We start from the raw sequence: 18,863 nt of genomic DNA, 5'->3' as shown, positions 1-18,863 counted from the left end.
GTCTTATGTGTCCTCATGGTTAGATTCAGCCTAAACATCTTTGGCATTTTTTAATAGAATTTTTTATATAAAACAAAATGGCCCTAGCCCAGCGGCAGGAAGAAAAGATTTGAAACATGAGTATGTACATCAATGGTGGAAGGCACAGCGGATCTGTTTGGGATGAGGAGTGGGATTGGGGGGCAGCAGGTTACACAGGTCTCAGCTGAAGCCAGGAGGGCAGAAATAAGGTGCATAGGTCCTAGGGCCCCCTGTGGCCCAGAAGCAGCAGCCAACAGCCCTCTTCTTCCCTCCTGTGGCAGGGTTCAGTTGAGCGTGACACAGAGATAGGAGGTGGGCACCTAGCCCTCACCTCCCTGTTTCTGCCTGACCCAGGTCCAGCCGTCACCATTGTCCTCTTCCATGAGACTGAGATCTTCACCCTCAGCCATGGAGATGGTGCCCTCGCTGGATCCTTCAAAGTGGTAGATGGCCACACAGTGACCTATGGGGGATGCCGGTTCCTCCTCAAATCCTTATCAAATTCCGTGTAGAGCTCTCTTCAGAGCTCTCCGTGTTATCCTGTGACCCAGTGTTGTTGCTGCTGCTGCTGTCTAGTGGGGCGCTGGCTGGGGGGTCTGGAGACTGGGTGTGGCGGCCCAGGCTGTTCCCCCAGGTGCTCAGGACCCCGCTCTCGGCTTCTGCCAGCCAAGCCTCATACTTCTGCATTTCCAGTTTCAGCTGTTCAATGTTGTTCAGGGTTTCTGTGATCTGGGGCTCCAAGCTGGCAGGGTCTCCCATCTGAGATGTCTTCTCATAGACATCCTTCATTTTCTTCAGGGCTTCTCTCTAGTCGACCTTCTTCTGCAGTTCACGATTCCGTTCTTCCAGCTGCTGCACAGATGTGATACTGAGGTCTCAGTGTGTCATATCAGGAAGCACATCATGGCAATTTGTCCAGTTACTGGTGATGTTAACATTGATCATTTGGTTAAGGTGGTGTCTGTCAGGTGTCTCCACCACAAAATTACTATTTTCCCTTTTATAATTAACATCCTGTGGAGAGGTGCATTAAGACAGTGTACAGGGATCCCTGGGTGGCGCAACGGTTTGGCGCCTGCCTTTGGCCCAGGGCGCGATCCTGGAGACCCGGGATCGAATCCCACATCGGGCTCCTGGTGCATGGAGCCTGCTTCTCCCTCTGCCTATGTCTCTGCCCTCTCTCTCTCTCTCTGTGACTATCATAAATAAATAAAAATTAAAAAAAAAAAAAGACAGTGTACATTTTATATCACTCCTAGAACTGTCACCAATTCATTCATTAGGGCACCTGTTGATTTTTGTGTGATTCGGGTGTTGTAATGATAGTTGCCAAATGGTATTTTTCTACTGTCATCATTCCTTATACATTTCTTGGTTGGCTTTCTACTATAAGGAAAACATTTTGTTTGTTCCAGTTTCCATGGTTTCACAAACTCTTCTTTTATCCCATGGGCTGTGATACTTTGCTATCATTATTGCTTTTAGTGTTCAAATTGTCCAAGATCGAGTCAGTGGGAGCCCCTTCAAGCTGGCTCCTGTGTTTTTATGTCCTTGTCGACAATCTTTGAGCGCTTTCTTACTTTCTGGCACAACAAAATGTTCCAGGCTTAAGGATAAGCCATTTCTACAAGGACACTTGGTACCTCTGAGTGGAAAATGAAGAAACCAAGATCTGCGTGCCAGGTGTGATCATCGCTATGGCTGCAGTTTCTCCTCCTCCTCCTCTGTCTTAATCTTTATCTGTGGTTCTTTCAACCACAGAACGATAACATCAAAACGCTTTCTCCCCGAAATTCCTCAGTGTCAGCTTTTGCTAGCCAGTATGCAAATTTCCCCAATTGTCCCTTAAATATCATTTTACTGTGAGTTTGCTGGCTTAGGATCCAAGCAAGGTCAACACAGTACAGATAGGTACAGTACTCTACACAAATGTGGAGATGATAACAAAGTTAGTACAGTAATGAAATTTTAATTGCAACGACATAATGTAATGAATGCCAGTGTGCCTGTCCTCCAGCCTCTATTGATAGTCATCAATATTTGGCCAAACTTGTTTCGTCCACACCCATTCTACTGCCCAGTGCTTTAATTCTTTAAAGCAAATCTCACATGGTCTATCAATTCCTGCGTAAGTACTTCTCTGAAAGAGAAGGACGTCTTTTTCTCTCCTGGAATCTAACCACAATATAATTATCACCAATCGAAAAATGTTAATGTTAACAATACCAGTACCAGCAAATATCCAATCAGCATTCAAGTTTTCACAATTGTCATAAATTTTTTTGCAGTTGGCTTGTTAGACTCGGAATCTAAACAATGTTCCACAATGCATTTATTACGCTTCTTAGTTCTGTTGGAAAACTCAATTTTATGAAGTAAAATTTATAATTGATAAAGTGCACCCATGTTAATTGTACAATTCTCCGAGTTTTGACAGTGTGCCACACTCTAGATATGAAATATATCCATTACCCTAAAAAGTTCTCTTGTGCTTATTCTTGGTCCCCTCCTCCTGCTAAACACAACTCCTAGCCCCAGGCAACTACTACTTTCTGCTCCCACAGATTACTTTTGTTAGTTCATCCAAGTTATTGTGTGTATCAACGTTTAACTGCTGTGTGGAATTCTGTAGTATGAATATAACATAAATTGTGTATCTTTTCACCTGTTGATGGACATTAGAATTGTTTCAAGTTTTTGCTGTGGTGCCTAAAGCAACTATGAAAGTTCATGCACAATCTGTGTGGACATATTTTCAATTCTCTTGCATAGAAATTTAGGAATGGAATTGTTGGATTGTGTGAAAATGCATGTTTAACTTTATGAGGACCAGCCAAACTGTTTTCCAAAGTAGTTATACCGTTTTACGTTCTCGGATTGTTTTCTTATCGGTGAGTTATGAAGCTTGAACAGGTGGACATCATATAGAAAAAAAATGAACCTCAATCTTTATCTCACACCACACGCATAAATTACCTTGAAATGGATCATAGACCCAGACATAAAAGCTAAAACTGTTAGACTGTAGCTATATCTCACAAACTTTGATATATTGTATTTTAATTTTAATTTAGGAAAAATAAGTTTTAATTTCCATCATGAGTTTTTCATTGATTTAGTCATTTATTTTTTTAAGATTTTATTTATTTTTTTGAGAGAGAGAGACAGTGATAGCAACAGGGAGAGTGAGGTAGAGCACAAGCAGGGAGGAGAGTGAGAAGCAGGCTCCCCGCTGAGCAGGGGATGCTCAGGGGATGCACTGAAGGCAGACAGTTAACGAACTGAGCCACCCAGGCGCCCCAGCTTAGTCCTTTAGAAGTGTGTTGTTTAATTTACAAAGATTTGGGGAGTTTTACAGTGAATATTTTTTACATGATTTCAATAATTTGAAATTTTATGGGACTTGTTTTATGACCCAGCACAGTCTATCATATGGTCATGAAAAAAATAGGTATTCTGCAGTTCTGGAGTACAGTAGTTTATATTACTTAAGTTGAGGTAGTGGGTCGTGTTGTTTGTCTTCTATGTACCTACTGGTTTGCCTTGTAGATGTTTTATCATTCACCGAGACAGAAGTATTCATGTTCTTTTGAAGTTTATTTATTTAAGTAATCTCATCCAACATGGGGCTCAAACTCATGACCCTGAGATAGAGTCGCATGTTCCTCTGACTGCTCAGCCAGGCACCCCTGAGAGAGAACTATTCAAATCTCCAACTGTAATTGTGGATTTGTCCTTTCCTCCTTTCAGTTCTATCAGTTTTTTTCCTCTTAGTATTTTGAGACTCTGCTATTAGGTACATGTACATTTTGGATTGTAAGATCTCTTGATGAATTTAATCTTTTACCATGATGGTAAGATTTTTTTATCCTCGGCAATACTCCTTATTCCAAAATCTATTTGATCTGATATTAATATAGCCATTTCAGCCTTTTTATGATTAGTGTTTGCATGGTATCTTTTCCCATCCATTAAGTGTGTCATTATTTTTAAAGTGATTTTCCCTCTCGGGCATGGTGAAGCCACACTCCCAAGTGTGTTTTGGCACTCTGCTATAAATCTGGTTCAGTTTTTCCAACTTTATCTTCATCTCTCCTGGAAAGCAGTGGCCACTGGCAATTGTCTGGGCAACCCAAAGAAGAAAGGAGGCAGGTCAAGAACTGTGAGTTGGTGCAAACTCTGAGTGTCTGCCAAGATGAGGCAGAGGTGGAAGGATTAGGTGAATGGAGATTCACTGGTTTAAATGGCTTAGCTACCTGGCAAAGGCACGCCTCGGAATCCACAATCTCACACGCATACAGTCGTGCCTAACAATAGGAAACTAAGCTTCATCCTAAATCTGAAAACAAAGGCTGTGTCCAGTACTCGGACAGTCAGACAAATTGGCTGGTGAGCTACAAAAGAGTAGTTTGCCTCTTGGAGTTAAAGCCTTAGCAGAAAGATGGATTGATTCATCTGACTTGGATCTTGGAATTAAGTTCTTTTTTTTTTTATTGGTTTTTTTTGGAATTAAGTTCTGAGGGACACCTGGGTGGCTCAGCGGTTGAGCATCTGCCTTTGGCTTAGGGTGTGATCCCTGGGTCCCAGGATTGAGTCCCACATAGGGCTCCCCGCAGGGAGCCTGCTTCTCCCTCTGCCTGTGTCTCTGCCTCTCACTCTGTGTCTCTCATGAATAAATAAACAAAAATTTAAAAAAATTTTGAAATAGAGCACCCTCATTCTTTTCTTTTCCAATTATATACTTAGTGCCCTGTGAATTAAGCCCAAGCTGACAGGCATCAAATCAGTGTGATGAAAAAATGTAAAGCTCTCAAACTATGGCAGGAACATGGGCAAATGTGAGTAATGTGTTGATGTGGGGGGGGGGGTTCCCATTATTATTCTGTAAATTTAGACTTCCATATAATACAAAGGAAACATTTATATAAAATGTCACTCAAGAGGCAGGTGGCTGGCTCTGTTGGTGGAGCATGGGACTCTTGATCTTGGGATTGTGAATTCAAGCCTGGGATCACTGAAAAATAAGATCTTTAAAAAAAAAAAATGTTAGTCAGGGCGCCTGGGTGGCTCAGTCAGTTGAGTCTCTGCCTTCAGCTTAGGTTGAGATCCCGGGGTCTTGGGATTGAGTCCCACATCGGGCTCCCTGCTCCATGTGGAGCCTGCTTCTCCCTCTCCCTCTGCCTCCCTTTGTCTCTCTCTGTCTCTCATGAATAAATAGATAATATCTTTTTTTTTTTAATGTCAGTCAACATTAATAAGGATCAAAAAAAAATCCTTCCCCCCCCAAAAAGAACCAAAATCATAAACTGGAAAATTTTTTTTTTTTAATTTTTATTTATTTATGATAGTCACACAGAGAGAGAGAGAGAGAGAGAGGCAGAGACACAGGCAGAGGGAGAAGCAGGCTCCATGCACCGGGAGCCCAACGTGGGATTTGATCCCGGGTCTCCAGGATCGCGCCCTGGGCCAAAGGCAGGCGCCAAACCGCTGCGCCACCCAGGGATCCCTGGAAAATTATTTTAAAATAAAATGAAGTGTGCTCGCTTCGGCAGCACATATACTAAAATTGGAACGATACAGAGAAGATTAGCATGGCCCCTGCGCAAGGATGACATGCAAATTCGTGAAGCGTTCCATATTTAAAAAAAAATAAAAAATAAAAAATAAAATAAAATAAAATTAAGTGACTTTCTTCTTGAAAGCATGTAGTTGAGTCTGGCTTTATTTATCAAGTCTGATATTCTTTGCCTTTTATTTGAAATGTTTAAACATTTACATTTAATATGTTATCGATCTGACTAGGTTAAATCTACTCCTTAGCTATTGATTTTTCTCTCCTCCCTCCTGTTTTTTGTTCTTTGTTTCTTTCTTATTGCCTGAATATATTTTAGGATTCAATTTTACCTCCATTATTGGCTTATTAACTATGCTTCGTTGTGTATTCTTTTTAAAGATTTTATTTATTTATTCATGAGAGACACACAGAGAGGCAGAGACATAGGCAGAGGGAGAATTAGGCTCCCTGCGGGGAGCCCAATGTGGGACTCTATCCGGGGACTCCAGGATCACACCCTGAGCCAAAGGCAGATGCTTAACCACTGAGCCACCCAGGCGTCCCTCTTTGTGTATTTTTTTATTGCTGTTGTTACTTGCTCATTTGTTTGTGATTGCTCTAGGTTTTATGATACACATCTTTAACCTACTGAATTTATTTTTTTTAAATGTAATATATTTCATTTATAAAAACTTGAAAACAGGGCAGCCCTGGTGGCTCAGTGGTTTAGCATCGCCTTCGCCCCAAGGTGGGATCCTGGAGACCCAGGATTGAGTCCTGTGTCGGGCTCTCTGCATGGAGCCTGCTTCTCCCTCTGCTTGTGTCTCTGCCTCTCTCTCTCTCTGTCTCTCATGAATAAATAAATAAAATCTTAAAAAAAAAAACTTGACAACAAATGGAAGGATAATTTCATTTCTTCCCTCCCATTTTCTTGTGCAATTTGGTTTTTGTGCATATGGTTTATTTTCTATTTTTTTTTAAAAAGTTTTATTTATTTATTCATGAGAGACAGAGAGAGAGAGAGAGGCAGAGACACAGGCAGAGGGAGAAGCAGGCTCCATGCAGGAAGCCCGATGTGGAACTCAATCCCGGGGCTCCAGGATCACTCCTTGGGCCGAAGGCAGGTGCTAAACCACTAAGCCACCCAAGGATCCCTCAACATATGGTTTAAACCATACACTGTATTATTGACATTTTTATTTAAATAGCTTATTATCTTTTTTTCTGATGTTTTATTGTGCTAAATACACATAACATGAAATTTACCATTGTAACCATTTTTAAGTGTGCAATTCAGGGCATTAAGCACGCTCATATTGTTGTGCAACCATCACCACTGTTCATCTCCAGGATTCTTTTCATCTTATAAAATTGAAACTCTATATTCATTAAACAATAATTCCCCATTCTCCCCTTCCTGCAAGTCTTGGCAACCTCCATTCTACTGCCTGTCTCTATGATTTTGAATACTGTATTTCATGTAAGTGGAATCATAAAGTATCTTTTATGACTTCTTATTTCACTTAGCATTAGGGCACCTTTAGTGTCCTAAAGGTCCATCCATATTGTATATATGTTGGAATTTCCTCCCTTTTTAAAGTTGAATAGTATTTCATTGTATGTATATACCATATTTTTCTTATCCATTTATCTTTTGATAGATACTTGGGTTGTTTCCACCTCTTGGCTATCATGAATAATGCTGCTATAAATATGGATATGCAAAATCTATTCAAGACTCTGCTTTCAAGTCTTTTAACTATACCAAGAAGTGGAATTGCTGTATCATCTATAGTTCCACAGCAGCTATACAATTTTACATTCTCATCGATAGTGTACAAGGGTTCCAATTTCTCCACATCCTTGGTAGTGCTATATTTTGTTTGTATAGCAGCCATCATAATGGATGTGAAGGGATATCTCATTGTGTCTTGATCTTCATTTCTCTAATGTTAGTGTCATATGTGCTTATTAGCTATATATATATATTCTTTGGAGAAATGTCTATTCAAGTTCTTATCTCATTTTTTAGTTGGGTTTTTTTAATTTTTGTTGTTGCATTTTAGGAGTTCTTTATAAATTCTGGATATTAATCCCTTATCAGATATATGATTTGCAAGTATTTTCTCCCATTCTGTGAGTTGCCTTTTTACTTTATTCACAGTGTCTTTTGATGCACAAATTTAAAAAATTTTCATGAAGTCCAATTTGTCTTCCTTTGGTGTTAAACCCAAGAAATCATTGCCAAATCTAATGAGAGGAAGGTTTTATGCTGTATTTTCCTCTAAGAGTTTAATTTTTTTAGGTCTTACATTGGATCCATTTTCAGTTAATTTTTGCATATGGTGTTAGGTAAGGGTCACACTTTATTCTTTTGCATGGGAAGGTCCAGTTTTTCCAGGACCATTTGTTGAAAAGACTGTTTTTCCCTATGGAATAGTCTTGGCACCCTTGTCAAAAATCATTTGAATATATATGTAGAAGGTTTATTTCTAGGTTGTCTATTCTATCCCATTTATCTATTTGTCTATGTTGGCACCGCTCTATTTTGATTATTGTAGTTTTGTTGTAAGTTTTGAAATCAAGAGATACGAGTCCTCTAGTGTTTCAGATTGTTTTGGCTATAGGGTCCCTTGAGAATCCATATCAACTTTAGAATTTTTTGTTGTTGTTGACATGGTTCTCTTCTATTTCTGCCGAAATACTATAGAGATTTTGATAAGGTTTGAATTTACATTGAATTTGTAGATCGCTTTGGGTAGTATTGACATCTTAACATTATTAAGTTTTCCAATCTATGAACACTGGATGTCTTTCCATTTAGGTAGAACTTTTAAAATTTTTTCTAGCCGTGTTTTGCATTTTTCATCATACACATCTTTCACTTCCTTGGTTAAGTTAATTCCCAAGTATTTTATTCTCTGTCTCTCCCTCTTTCTCTCTCTTTTTTTTGGGAGAGTGAGTGGTGAGAGGCAGAGGGAGAGAGAGAATATTAAGCAGGCTCCATGTCCAGTGCAGAGCCCAATTCAGGGCTTAGTCTTACAACCCTGAGATCATGACCTGAGCTGAAATCAAGAGTCAGATGCTTACCTGACTGAGCCACCCAGGCGCCCCTTTATTCTCTGTGATGCTATTATATATACATGGAACTGTCTTCTTAATTTCTTTTTCAGATTGTTCATTATTAGTATAAAGAAATACAAATGAAACTAATGTGTTAACTTTGTATCCCTATGCCTTCTGAATTCATTTATCAGTTGTAATTGTGTGTGTGTGTGTGTGTGTGTATGTGATCTTTAGATTTTCTACATATAAGATCACATCATTACAAGCAGATTATTTAGCCAAAGATTCAAGGGCAACTTCTATGCATATTCCTGTGTACTTGATCTTCCTAGCTCCTTCTTTCCAGTACCCTGCCCCGTAAACCCTAGGTACTTCAACTTTTCCAAACTCTTTTCTTTGTCTCTTTGAGTCTTGAGACCACGGGGTTCTGTTTGAGTTCCCCTTTCTTACCCAGCAATTTAAAAATTCCTTCAGGGGAAACCTGGAAAATCACAGGGCTCATCTTGTTTGTTTCTTTTCTTGCAACGATCACAGTTCTGTGCTGTCTCTTGTCAATATCTTTTTTTTTTTTTAAGATTTTATTTCTTCATTTGAGAGAGAGGGTGAGGCAGAAAGACATAGAGAAAGACAGAGAGAGAACGAGTTGGAGGAGGAGCAGAGGGAGAAGCAGACTGTTTTTGGGACAGGGAGCCCGATACAGGACTCAATCCCAGGACCCTGGGATCATGACCTGCGCAGAAGGCAGATGGTAATCTCAGCTGCCCCTCTTGTCAATATCTAAAAATTCTAGCACATAGTTTGTTGAGTTTTCTGGTTGTTTACAGTGGGAGGGCAATTTTGAACCCTGTTATTCCTTCATGGTAAGTATAGAAAAGTAAGTATCTCTCTTAAGGCTTTTTCTTAAGATTTGTGTCGGGCAGCCCGGGTGGCTCAGGGGTTTAGCGCCACCTTCAGCCCAGGGTGTGATCCTGGATACCCAGAATCGAGTCCCGTGTCGGGCTCCCTGCATGGAGCCTGCTTCTCCCTCTGCCTGTGTCTCTGCCTCTCTCTCTGTGTGTCTCTTCATGAATAAATAAATAAAATCTTAAAAAAAAAAACAGTTAAGAAAAAAGATTTGTGTCTGTAAAGGATTAAGGGATCATTGCATATGAAAAGCAGAGTTAATTCTCATTAGAAGATGTGTGAGAGTTAGTGGAATTGCTGAAACTAGATAGAGACCATTTTTTGAACAAAATTTTCTTCTCCAAAGGAGTTGGAGGAGAACTTTCTGCTTGACAATGAAACACACATCCCCAAAGATGGAGACAACATTCTGGGACCCTGGCACTCTTTTTTTTTATATTTGATTTATTCATTCATGACAGACAGAGAGAGAGGCAGGGAGAGAAGCAGACTCCATGCAGGGAGCCTGATGTGGGACTCGATCCTGGGTCTCTGCTGAAGGCAGACGCTAAACCGCTGAGCCACCCAGGGATCCCCCTGGTCCTGGCACTCTTGTTGCATCCTGGCTGGTGCTAGATGGGGCACAGGATCCCAGAGGGGCAGAGTAGGAGGATTCCTCCACCGTAGTTGCTGATCTTGGAATTTCACAATTTTCCTGTGACATCCTTCTTTGTTTCTAAACTGCTTATTTCTGCTTTGAAAATTCAGGTCCTCACAGGCCACATGAAAGCTGTAGGGACATCCAACTAAAGGATCTGCCTGTGCTGGGACTCCCTCCTTATGCCTGAGCACTAAGTTGACATTTTCTTCTCTAAGATCTGCAACAGCCTTTCTTGTTCTCCCGACTTTTACTTCTTAACTGCCCCAAATTATAGTCCCACTTAAACCAAAGCACTTTCTCTTCCCGCCTCTCCCCATCTTCCAGAGTCCATATGGCAATATCCAGAGACTTTTCTTATTGTCACAACTTGGAGAGGTGTTACTAACATAGTGAATAGAGGCCAGAGATGCTGCTAGGCATCTTATAATGCATGAAACAGCCCCCCCAACACACACACACAAAAGAATTATCCAACTTAAAATGTCAGTAATGCCCAAGTTGAAACCCTGATTTAGAAGCTTGATCAGATGCCACATGAATATTTTTGCAGGAGTATTTCATATATACTGTTGGGAAATCCAACTGCATCATGTTATGTCTAGTTGCCCCTCTGTAATACTAAGATTGATCAACAGATTTAGGTGTTGTCAGCCTGATCCATCAATAATAAAGTTCTCTAGATCAGCTTTTCTTTTCTTTTTTTCTTTTTTTTTTTTTGTTTTGTTTCCTGGGGAGGGTAGAAACCCATCTGTTTTTTTTTTGTTTTTTTTTTTTGTTTTTTTTTTTTTTTACTGGGCAACAAATTTTTTTTTTCAGGTGTAGAATTTGATAATTTTATTTATTTTTATTTTTTTAAATTAATTTTTATTGGTGTTCAATTTACCAACATACAGAAAAACACCCAGTGCTCATCCCGTCAAGTGTCCACCTCAGTGCCCGTCACCCATTCCCCTCCAACACCCGCCCTCCTCCCCTTCCACCACCCCTAGTTCGTTTCCCCGAGTTAGGAGTCTTTATGTTCTGTCTCCCTTCCTGATATTTCCCAACATTTCTTTTCCCTTCCTTTATAATCCCTTTCACTATTATTCATATTCCCCAAATGAATGAGAACATACACTGTTTGTCCTTCTCCAATTGACTTATTTCATTCAGCATAATACCCTCCAGTAGATCAGCTTTTCACCTCAGGTTTTAGCAGCCCTTATGAGCTTCATCTAAATCGATTACTTTATTTGAGGTTTAAAAATTGTGGTGATCCTATTTTTGTCAGTATCTCTGTATTAGCTGGAAATTTTTAAAATTCAGCTTAAAGTCCAGTGTGGTTCACATACAGAGTCATGTTAGTTTCAAGCATACAATATTGCAATTCCACAATGCCGCATATCACTTGGTGCTCATTGCAACAAGTGCACTCCTTAATCCCCGTCACCTATTTCACCCATCCCCATACCCACCCTCTCCTGGTAACCACCAATTTGTTCATTTTAGTTAAGAGTCTATTTCTTGGTTTCTCTCTCTCTCTTCCTCTCTCTCTCTCTTTTTCCTTTGCTCATTTGTTTTGTTTCTTAATTTCTACATATGAGTGAGATCATATTGTATTTGTCTTTCTCAGACTTATTTTGCTTAGCATTATACACTTTAGCTCCAACCATATCATTGCAAATGGCAGGACTTCATTTTATTTTTTATGGCTGAGTAATATTCCATTTGTATATTCCATTGTGTGTGTGTGTATATATATATACATATGTAGATATATAGATTAGATAAGGTATAGATATACCACATTTTCTGTATCTATTCATTTATCGATAGAAACTTGGGCTGGGGATCCCTGGGTGGCGCAGCGGTTTGGCGCCTGCCTTTGGCCCAGGGCGTGATCCTGGAGACGCGAGATCGAATCCCACGTCGGGCTCCCAGTGCATGGAGCCTGCTTCTCCCTCTGCCTGTGTCTCTGCCTCTCTCTCTCTCTGTGTGTGACTATCATAAATAAATAAAAAAAAATTAAAAAAGAAAGAAACTTGGGCTGCTCTCATAATTTGGCTATTGTAAATAGTGCTGCTATATATATAGGGGTGCATGTATCTCTTTGAATTAGTGTTTTTGTATTTTATAAAGATTATTTATTTATTTATTTATGAAAGAGAGAGAAAGTGCAGTGGGGAGGGGCAGAGGGAGAGGAAGAGAGAAACTCCGAGCCCACTCTGTGCAGAGTGCAGAGCCCCACATGGGGGCTCAATCTCAAAACTCTGGGATGACAGCCTGTTCTGAAGTCAAGAGTCAATTGCCCAACTGACTGCACCACCTAGGTGCCCAGTATTTTTGTATTTTTTAGGTAGATAACCAGTAGTGTGATTACTAGATTGTAGGGTAGTTCTATTTTTAACTTTTTATGGAAACTGCATACTGTTTCTGATAGTGGCTGCATCAGTGCATTTCCACTCGTAGAGCAAAAGGGTTCTTTTTTCTCCACATCCTCATCTAGTCTTGTTGTTTCTTGTGTTTTTTCATTTTATTCATTCTGACAGGTGTGAGGTGATATATCATTGTCATTAATTGGAAATTTTTGAAGAACTTTCACTAATTATCAGTTTGGTTACCCAGAAGTAGCAGAGAATGAGTAAATTCTTGATTATTTCTCTTAACTTGCCAGCTTTCATAAAAAAAAATGAATTAATATGCTGATAATCTTCAAAAGTGATTATTGAGCTATTTGTCTGTGGGTTGTTTTTGTTTTTTTTTTTAATTTTTTGAAATCATAATGAACTCCTGTACATATCTGATGTGTTTCAATTTGTTGTCAGCCTTATACTTTTTAAAGATTTTTTGTATAGAATTTATACATTTAACCACTTACTTGTCTGTGAATAAATTTTCCTGACCTCAAGATAAATTTTAATTTCCCTACTAGTTTTTCTGATAGTCCTACCTTATATGCCTTATTGTTAGAAACTAATAAATGCTTTGTGTCAATAAAAAAAGATTTTATTTATTTATTTATTCATTAGAGAGAGAGAAGCAGAGACACAGGCAGAGGGAGAAGCAGGTTCCATGCAGGGAGCCCGACGCGGGACTTGATCGCAGGTCTCCAGAATCACGCCCTGGGCTGAAGGCAGCGCTAAACTGCCGACCCATGGGGGCTGCCCAGGCTTATACTATTTAAGTACCTTTATTTAGGTATAATTGACATATAACAAACTTTACATATGTAAAGTTTCCAATTTGATAAGTTTTGACATATATGTACACTTAGGAAACCCTCACCACAATAAAGATAATAAACATACCCAATATCTTGGACTTTTGATGCTTGAATTTTCCCATCTTTGGCCCCTTGTAACAATTTGATAGCTTCTTTGCTTTTCAGTAAAGCAAGGTGCTCCTGGCTCATCTTGTACATTTCCTGTCCCGGACTCAAATTAGTTATTTCTTCCAAGAGTTCTACAATCTTTTAGTGAGAAGTGATATTTGGAAACTATTGTCAGGGCCTCTCAGTAGGTAAGTACTTTTTAATAGGGCTCTTTAGTCAACAGAACTAGGAAATATACATTTTTTGAACTAGAAAAATGCATTGTATTCTTACTAATATTTTTTTTTTAAGATTGTCATTTTAAGTAATTTCTATACTCAATGTGGAGCTGAAACCCACAACCCAGAGATCAGTGGTTGCATGCTCTACTGACTGAGCCAGCCAGGTACCCCAACTAATATTTCTAATTCTTTTTTTATAAGATCATATTTATTTATTCATGAGAGACACAGAGAGAGAGGCAGAGACACAGGCAGAAGGAGAGGCAGGCTCCCTCATGGGAGCCCGATGCGGGACTTTTTTTTTAAATTTTTATTTATTTATGATAGTCGCACAGAGAGAGAGAGAGAGAGAAAGGCAGAAACACAGGCAGAGGGAGAAGCAGGCTCCATGCACCGGGAGCCCGACGTGGGATTCGATCCCGGGTCTCCAGGATCGCGCCCTGGGCCAAAGGCAGGCGCTAAACCACTGCGCCACCCAGGGATCCCCGATGTGGGACTTGATCCAGGGAATCTAGGATCATACCCTGAGCCGAGGGCAGACGCTCATCCACTGAGCCACTCAGGGGTTCCTAATATTTCTTTTTTTTTTTTTTAAGATTTTATTTATTTACTCATGAGAGACACAGGGAGAGAGGCAGAGAGACATAGACAGAGAGAGAAGCAGGCTCCATACAGGGAGCCCGATGTGGGACTTGATCCTGAGACTGCGGGATCACACCCTGAGCTAAAGGCAGACGCTCAACCACCCGTCGTCCTGTCCCTAATATTTCTAATTCAAATTTAATATTACAATGTTTTCACTTAATCTATTTTATTTTATTTTATTTATTTTATTAAAGATTTATGTATTTATTTATGATAGACAGAGAGAGAGGCAGAGACACAGGCAGGGAGAGGCAGGCTCCATGCCGGGAGCACGACACGGGATTCGATCCCGGGACTCCCGGATCGCGCCCTGGGCCAAAGGCAGGCACCAAACCGCTGAGCCACCCAGGGATCCCCAATCTCTTTGATTTTAGATGTATTTTTCCCTTTCACTGAAAAATCGGTTCTGATGCATAACATATTCTTTTTACGTGTATATATAGTTTTGAAATAATAATATCAATATTATTACTGACACTGCGATTACAGAGTATCACTTAAGATTTCGTCACTATTCTTTCTGTTCTTAGAATATAATCTATGGAGAATATATAGACAAATCATGTGTTTTAAATTAACCTGAAATTGTTATTTTTCTCTGTAGTTGAGCCACTAACTTCATATACAGTGTCACAGCTTGGGTTCCATAGAAAACATAGCCTGAGTCAAACGCTTACTTGTTTGTTTGTTTGTTTGTTTGTTTAAGATTTTATTTATTTATTCATGAGAGACACACAGAGAGAGGCAGAGACACAGGCAGAAGGAGAAGCAGGCTCTCTGCAGGGAGCCCGATATGGGACTCAATCCCAGATCCCAGGATCACGCCCTGAGCGAAGGCAGCCGCTCAACCGCTGAGCCACCCAGGTGTCCCAAAAGCATACTCGTTTATACTTTACAGGGAGTGTAATCCCAGGGAATCAGGCATGGCAGAACCAGGGAGTGGGGCAGGGAAATACTGAGGGCAATTACAAGGGTCTGGCTACTGCTTGATAGCAAATGTGTTGCTCCATCCCATAAATCTCTCCTGGGAGAGACCATTTACATGATTGAATCTCAAGATAGCTCACCATAGGGCAGGAAATGGGTCTTTATTTGGCAGATCCCATTTCTTATTTGTCAGGGTTTTGCTCCACCAGGATATTCATTGCCTTGCACTTCTGAGTTATGCATGTGTGGGCACCATGTTGGCCTGTGATGTATTGTGCTTCAGTAGCAATAGACAGGCCATAGGGTAGGAGGCAGGAGGTTTGTGGTACATGTATGAGGTAAGGTGCTGTTGGATTGTGTCTGGCTAAGTTGGTCGCCAGGGTGGTGACCAGACAAAATTGATGTAGAGTTGGCCACCATAGTAGTGGCTGTGGTGAAACAAGTGGCCAAGAGCCTTGGAGACAGCAAAGATCTGAGGTAAAACCTAAGAGGTGTTTGATACAATAAGCTTTGTTGTACTGCTCAGTTCGCTCCTTCCTCTCATTATGTCCAGTCCTGTACACAATATGGGTTCTCTGCCATTGTGGGGACAAAATGCCTTCACTTCTTCCGAGAGGGACAGTGCATGTCCAATCATTTATAAAAATCCCTCTAATGGTTACCAGCCACAACCTCTGTAAAGACTTAAGACAAGTGAGTCAGAGAAATCCAATACAGATCTCTGAACCTACATCTGGTCCCAAGGCTGTATGTGATAATCAAAGCATCTTTCCTCCATTACTTGTTCTAGATTCCTTCACTCTTGTCTTAATACTTCAGTTGGCCTTATTGCTTTCCAGTGTACTAACCCAGACTTTCATTTCTGAAGGGTCTGAGCCTTTAGTTGTCTTTCCTTTGTCAAGTTGTAGTCGTTACAATTGTTTACTTTCTGTTATTGCTGGGTATGGAAGTATCCAGAGATGTTCCAGTGAATCCCCCAGCCCCCAGACTTATCCCTCCTGACTCTACTGTGTGTAACAGGAACACTGGCCCCTCATTGTCATCAGGGGCCTTGGCAGCCAGTATGGTAGCTCCACCATCTCCAGATCCACAACCTTAAGGATACCCCAAGGTGTCCAGATGGTAATCAAAGCACCCATTTCAGTGGAACCCACAGTCTGTTCCCTGAGAACCATGCTCCTCCTCTCTGAATCAGAGAGAGCCTGAGATTGTGGGGACAATTTAAATGCATCTGGGTTATTTAAACCATCTGTAAATAGGTCTCCTGCTTTTCTTCCCTTCCCCAATTCTGCCAACTGAGGTGTTGTTTGAACTTGTTCTCAGTTCACAAATCATGTAATTTTTTATGGGCACGGGGTTTTAAAAAGAGCAATAAAATAACTGTTTTAAAGGTCATATGTTAGCAGCACTCTTTCCCCCATCACCCAAAAGTGATGTGGTCCTTCTTTTATCTTTTGATTTGAGATGCTCTAATTAAAGACCATCTCTCTATATCCCACAGTCACTTAATTTTCCCATTTAGTTCCCATGGCTTTACTCCCATAATCATGCCTCCCACCCTATCCATAAGGCCCTGCTCTATTGATCTAGCCTGGGCCATATATTTACAGACCTTGTACTCTGTGCCTGGTATAGTTCTTAGCACTAAGGACTTAGTGGTGGCCCAAGCCGTCTTGGCCTCTGTTACCTTCATGGAATGCAGAGCTGGGAAATAAAAAAATAATTAGGTAAACAAGAAAATAGCATCTAGTGGTAAAAGTGCTTTGAAGAAAATATGTTTAGGTCTTCATTAAGCATACAGCACACGTGTGCTGAGATCTGAACGTCAAAAGGGGCCAGCCATGTGAGGACTCAAGAAGAGTGTTCTAGGCAGAGGGCACTGCAAATGCAAAATCCTTGAGGTATAAATGCGTACAATGAGGTGAGGTTTGAAAGCAATGAGTTCCCAGTAATGAGGTCAGAGAACCAGTAGGGGCCAGATCACTTAGGGCCTGGTAGGCCACATTAGGGAGCTTGATTCCATTCCAAGGACATTGGGAAGCCAAGAAAGAGTTTTGAGTCCGGGAATGATAGGATCTGATTTCCTTTAGCAAAAAGATTCTTGGGGCACTTGGGTGGCCCAGCTGGTTGAACATCAACTCTTGATTTCAGCTCAGGTCTTGATCTCATCATCATGAATTCAAGCCCTTCATTGGGCTTCATGCTCGGCCTGGGGCCTATTTTACAAAAGAAATGAAAAGGAAAAGATTCTCTGGCAGCTGTGACAAGACTGAAGTAGAGAGGGATTAAGAGTAAAATCAAGGAGACCAGTTAATAGGTAACTACAGTGATCCAGATGAGAGATGATATAAGGAGCTAATAGGGCCTATGTTACTGATACAGTCTACTACCAACTACACACTTTTGGTTCTCTATCATTTCCTGCCTGGTATTCCTGCTAGACTAGGAGATTCCTGATGCCAGGTGATCCTGAGAACTAAGTAATTATAAGACAGTAACAAATGCATATTGAATCAATCTACATTACTAATTTCTGCAAAGGACTTTAGCATTGACAAAGCCTTTTTTTTTTTTTAATTGCATTTATCTGAGAGAGAGAGAGAGCATGAGCAGGGGGAGATGGAGTTGGGGGAAGCAGACTCACCGCTGAGTAGGGAGCCTGATGTGGGCCTCTATTCCAGGACCCTGGGAACATGAGCTGAGCTGAAGGATTTTGATTCAATAGCACTGCTCCAAGAGGCAGAATAAAGTTAAGGGGGAAAAATTATTCTTAAAGGAGAGGGCAAGCCACTAATTAATTACACTTTCCATACTTTTCACCTTGAATTTATAAAAAAATCATAGGTTTCTTCCAAGGCCATCTTCTCCCATGACAAACAGAGGACATCAGGATTCTATTTAGGTCAGAGGGGCAGATTAACAGCTCATAGGCTGGAATATGGCTCGCAATTATGGTTGACAGAGTGATTTTCTTTTTTTCGTTTTAAATTTTATTTATTTATTCATGAGATACAAACAGGCAGAGGGAGAAGCAGGCTCCCCACAGGGAGCCTGACACGGGATTTGATCTCGGGATCGTGACCTGAGCCAAAGGCAGACAGATGCTCAACCACTAGGCCACCCAGGAGCCCGACAGAGTGATTTTCTTAAGACTGAATTAAGAAAAAAAAAAAAAAGACTGAATTAAGTTATCACCATTTTATTTTATTTTATTTTATTTTTTTTAAGTTATCACCATTTTAAAATGCAGAGATTTTATATGAAGCTCCAAACTCATAGATGCTCTTTTTAAATTTATTTTTAAATTTTTTTAGATTTATTTATTTATTATTTATTTATTTATTCATGAGAGACATAGAGAGAGAGGCAGAGACAAGGCAGAGGGAGAAGCAGGCTCCATGCAGGGACCCCGGTGTGGGACTCAATCCAGGGATCCTGGGATCATGCCCTGAGCCAAAGGCAGACGCTCAACTGCTGAGCCACCCAGGTGTCCTGGTGCTCTTTTTTTAAATTTAAATTTTAGGTAGTTTACAGTGCAATATTAATTTATTGAGTAGTATTCAGTGATTCATCCCT

The 18,863-nt window shown here is 40.4% G+C and overlaps 1 protein-coding gene and 1 non-coding gene across 4 annotated transcripts in view; both read left to right on the top strand.

Annotated features, from left to right (window-relative positions):
* FAF2 (Fas associated factor family member 2) overlaps positions 1-18,863 on the top strand; it is a 102,646-nt gene that overhangs the window by 13,163 nt on the left and 70,620 nt on the right. The gene's annotated exons all lie outside the window — the stretch shown is intronic.
* Positions 5,558-5,664, top strand: LOC140598818 (U6 spliceosomal RNA). Its single transcript, XR_012001375.1, has one exon. It is a non-coding gene; the product is annotated as a U6 spliceosomal RNA (small nuclear RNA).

This window comes from Vulpes vulpes, chromosome 4 (assembly GCF_048418805.1).
Source record: "Vulpes vulpes isolate BD-2025 chromosome 4, VulVul3, whole genome shotgun sequence".
NCBI lineage: Eukaryota > Metazoa > Chordata > Mammalia > Carnivora > Canidae > Vulpes > Vulpes vulpes.
This window is presented reverse-complemented; position numbering and strand designations above follow the sequence as displayed.